Below are 5,000 nucleotides of genomic sequence, written 5' to 3'. Positions count from 1 at the left end.
AGGGTTCTGGAGTCTCGGTGTTCAGTGCAGCCGCGGCGCTACCATTGGGCTTAGGTCCGGGCCCACCCATTTTGTACGTTTCTTCATTCGGATCTATTTGCGATCCATTCCATTCTAAACAAGCAACGCAGTTTACATGCTTCGTCCTTGTTACATTATTCATTAAGATAATAATTAATAACGCATAATTATCAGTGAACTTGATATATGTTGCAATTTGCACCAAATGCGACACTGCACTCCCTTGTGAAGTCGATTGGATGAACGGTTCTCGAAATAATCAAAATGCAAACAGACAGACAGACACATAAAGATTCCTGCCTTTATTAGAGAGAAGAATATGTTCACCACCCTCTCTCCGAAGCTTCGAATATTCGATGTTCAAAAAATGGTATTCGGACCAGCCCTAGGGGCGGCACAATTGTTTTTCGCCTAGAGCGGCAGAAGTGCACTCGCCGGCCCTGGTTGCAGATATGTTTTACTATGCATGCACAAACAAATGCCTTTCAACTTATGCGTGCAAAATTCAGAATAAAATGAATGTGCAGCAATTTGTACAAATAGAGAGTCTGTATGCCTACTACATGTGTTGTAGCCATTAAATAAGCTAATTTAGTTTCATATTTGTTCAAATATTATAATGTTATTTTTTCATCTATGTTGATTATGAAAAGTGAACCGCACGAGTAAGATAGGATACGCAATATATCGAGAGATGTGGGTCAGACATGATTTTGACCACTTTTTGTTTTGTAGAAAGCCTTTTTTTAAGTGAATTTCGTTTTGTATAAATTGTATCTTAATTTTTATAATTTTTTTATCAAGCAAATGCCTGGATTTAATAAATAAGAAGCAAATAGGCTATAGCAGAGACAATATAATCATGGAGGCGCCCGCGCGGTCACTTGCATTGCTCGTGAACAGGAGTGCATCTCATCCTAACTTAACGAAGCTCAGCGTAGGCCTCACAGACATGAAATATATCTTAAGAAAGCTTGAAATGTCTTTTTAACAATTTAAAACGAAAAGAAATAGGCTACTCTCTGATTATGTAATCCATGATGTGCATTTCTCTCTAGGCATGTTCACTATACGTAGATGGCGATCGTCAACTTCATCTTTACAGCTGTTGTTGCTGTTAATAAACTAAAAATAATAGGCCTATAATTTTATTAAACAATAAATTAAATTAAATTGTAATTGTATTAAAAAAAGCAGCAAAAAAACCTATGCTAACTACGCATTAAATTCAGGTAGGCTAGTGAGTCGCTGTCCTCAGTGCCGCAGGAAAGCGCTGAAACGGAGATGAAGGGGAACCCGTTTTTTTTTTTTTTTTTTTGCTTATTTTAACTGGCCCATCCAGTTTTCTGGAGGCCCACCTACAATCAAAATCCGCTAGTGGTTTAGTGTTCAGAGTCTCGCTGATGTGGATGTTCAGAGTCTCGGTGTTTAGTGTTCAGAGTCTCGCTGATGTGGATGTTCAGTGTTCAGAGTCTCGGTGTTCAGTGTTCAGAGTCTCGCTGATGTTCAGAGTCTCAATGTTCAGTGTTCAGAGTCTCGCTGATGTTCAGAGTCTCAATGTTCAGTGTTCAGAGTCTCAATGTTCAGTGTTCAGAGTCTCGCTGATGTTCAGAGTCTCAATGTTCAGTGTTCAGAGTCTCAATGTTCAGTGTTCAGAGTCTCGCTGATGTTCAGAGTCTCAATGTTCAGTGTTCAGAGTCTCGCTGATGTTCAGAGTCTCGGTGTTTAGTGTTCAGAGTCTCGCTGATGTGGATGTTCAGTGTTCAGAGTCTCAATGTTCAGTGTTCAGAGTCTCGCTGATGTTCAGAGTCTCAATGTTCAGTGTTCAGAGTCTCGCTGATGTTCAGAGTCTCGCTGATGTTCAGAGTCTCGGTGTTTAGTGTTCAGAGTCTCGCTGATGTGGATGTTCAGTGTTCAGAGTCTCAATGTTCAGTGTTCAGAGTCTCGCTGATGTTCAGAGTCTCAATGTTCAGTGTTCAGAGTCTCGCTGATGTTCAGAGTCTCGCTGATGTGGATGTTCAGAGTCTCGGTGTTTAGTGTTCAGAGTCTCGCTGATGTGGATGTTCAGATTCTCGGTGTTCAGTGTTCAGAGTCTCGGTGTTCAGTGTTCAGAGTCTCGCTGATGTTCAGAGTCTCAATGTTCAGTGTTCAGAGTCTCGCTGATGTGGATGTTCAGTGTTCAGAGTCTCAATGTTCAGTGTTCAGAGTCTCGCTGATGTTCAGAGTCTCAATGTTCAGTGTTCAGAGTCTCGGTGTTCAGCGTTCAGAGTCTCGCTGATGTTCAGAGTCTCAATGTTCAGTGTTCAGAGTCTCAATGTTCAGTGTTCAGAGTCTCGCTGATGTTCAGAGTCTCAATGTTCAGTGTTCAGAGTCTCAATGTTCAGTGTTCAGAGTCTCGGTGTTCAGTGTTCAGAGTCTCGCTGATGTTCAGAGTCTCGCTGATGTGGATGTTCAGAGTCTCGGTGTTTAGTGTTCAGAGTCTCGCTGATGTGGATGTTCAGATTCTCGGTGTTCAGTGTTCAGAGTCTCGCTGATGTTCAGAGTCTCAATGTTCAGTGTTCAGAGTCTCGGTGTTCAGTGTTCAGAGTCTCGCTGATGTTCAGAGTCTCAATGTTCAGTGTTCAGAGTCTCGCTGATGTGGATGTTCAGTGTTCAGAGTCTCAATGTTCAGTGTTCAGAGTCTCGCTGATGTTCAGAGTCTCAATGTTCAGTGTTCAGAGTCTCGGTGTTCAGCGTTCAGAGTCTCGCTGATGTTCAGAGTCTCAATGTTCAGTGTTCAGAGTCTCAATGTTCAGTGTTCAGAGTCTCGCTGATGTTCAGAGTCTCAATGTTCAGTGTTCAGAGTCTCAATGTTCAGTGTTCAGAGTCTCGGTGTTCAGTGTTCAGAGTCTCAATGTTCAGTGTTCAGAGTCTCGGTGTTCAGTGTTCAGAGTCTCGCTGATGTTCAGTGTCTCGCTGATGTGGATGTTCAGTGTTCAGAGTCTCGCTGATGTTCAGTGTTCAGAGTCTCGCTGATGTGGATGTTCAGTGTTCAGTGTCTCGCTGCAGAACTGTTTCTAATTGCAGGTTTCCTCGCTCCGGCTGCTGAGTTCAGTTGTTTTCTTCCCCTCCGCTCGACCCCAATCCCAGCGTCCTCCTCTAAGCTCCGCAAATGTGCCGAGGAGGCAGTTTTGACCGAGAGCTTCCCAACAACCCCAGCGCTCGCTCTCTCTCTCACCTGCCTTTCTTCATCCCTTCTTCATTCTCTCTCTCACACAGTCCTGCGAGTTCTGCCTCTGTGGTGTTTTTGACTGGAGTTTGTCTGAAACTGCTCGACTGCAGATGATTAAGCATCCTGTTCTGGCTTATGGGCGGGCGATGTGCGATTAACCGGGCCAGAGTTTTGCTCAGCGTTTGCATGCGTTTCTAAGCATTGCGGTTTAAAAACGAGTGATTTTAAACAGTTGAACTGAAGTAAGCGGTGAAAGACAACACACTTCACTGTGTGTAGAGGAGAGCGGTATTTATTTTTCCCTCATTAATTTCACACGTCTAGTACAATTATGTGGTTTTGTTTCATTAATACAGTGTGCACTTTTTTCTTTATTAACCCGAAATAATGGAAGTGAAATGTGACAACATGCCCCATAGTACATTATAACATGACCATATGACAGATTAAAATGTGATCTAATCAAGAAAATATACAAGACAAACTAAAATATTTTGTCAATAAAATACAATTAAGTTTTTCTTATAAAATAATGGCATTTTTTAATAATTAGGCTAAAAATAAACATATTTTTGAGTTTGACAACAAACACACCGGAAAAACACAGCTATACAGCATAGTTCAAAATATGATGATAATTAATAATTTCTTAACATTGACCCCCACCTTTTTCTCATGATTTCTCAATAGAATTCATAAAAGTGTAGAATAGAATATCTTAGTTCTAATAGAGGCTCATTGTAACACAGTGTGACAACATGCCCCGCCTGAGCAACTGGGGTTTAAACCTGGCGAGTGTTACATCAGCATTAAAGAACTATCTCAACTGTTCAATTACAGATATAAGATTAAAATAATATCAGATTTGTCTAATTTTAAATAAACACAAATAACAGAGATGAAAAATGAACATAAGAAATTTACTTTTGCTATAGTTAAATTAATGTTCAGTGATATCTTCTGAAGATTTCAGAATTTTGGCACATTTTTTTCTCTATATAGTGTTGATATGGCAACTAGTAAAAGCACTGAGTTTCGTCATGCTAGCATGTGTGGAAGTGTTTAAAACGAGTGTGTGACGACTAGCCCCGCGTGAAGCCGCTGCTCATAGAGTGCATGAGAACTGAACTGAAGTATAATCAAACTATAATAACAGCAAAATCTCTCTGAATCACTTTTGTTGCTTTAATAAGAATACATGTATATTTAGTTTACACACACATATTACTTTATACATACAAATATATTTGACAATATTTTTTTTTTTTTTTTTTTTTTTGTGAAGAGGACAGAAAAGTTTATTTGAAGAAAAAACAATGTATCCGTAATGTTTCGTGGTGTAAATCCAGCTTTTAATGTAGTTTATGTGTCTATGTGGTGTTTTTAATCTGCTTTAAGACAAAGCATGTGTAAATTCATAAGTCGACAGCATTGCTGAGTATTTCCTCCTTAAAACTGCAGTGAACCAAAGACAGTCTCAAAAACACGCTTTGAAATCGCTGGTGTTTCTGACGTCACAAACTACCTTGTAACCAATCAGATCAACGTGTGATCGTCAACCAGTGGATCTCTGAGCTGAGTGAGTGAGTGGAGGCGGGGCTCATTTGCATATTCATAAAACCACGCATACTAAATGAGGCAAGGGTGTCGAGTTACATTCAAGATATTTTAAGGCATGAAGACGTTTGTTTTCAAGGAAAAAATGCTTATATATGTAATTTTAATGATCAAAGACGAGTTTTAATGGATAAAATGATCGATTACAGTT

The 5,000-nt window shown here is 40.0% G+C and overlaps 1 protein-coding gene across 6 annotated transcripts in view; it reads left to right on the top strand.

Annotated features, from left to right (window-relative positions):
• mafgb (v-maf avian musculoaponeurotic fibrosarcoma oncogene homolog Gb) overlaps nt 1-5,000 on the top strand; it is a 29,261-nt gene that overhangs the window by 14,869 nt on the left and 9,392 nt on the right. The window lies entirely within an intron of this gene.

This window comes from Squalius cephalus, assembly GCF_949319135.1.
Source record: "Squalius cephalus genome assembly, chromosome: 22".
Classification (NCBI taxonomy): Eukaryota; Metazoa; Chordata; class Actinopteri; order Cypriniformes; family Leuciscidae; genus Squalius; species Squalius cephalus.
The sequence above is the reverse complement of the archived record's forward strand: the minus strand, read 5'-3'. Positions and strand labels throughout refer to the sequence as shown.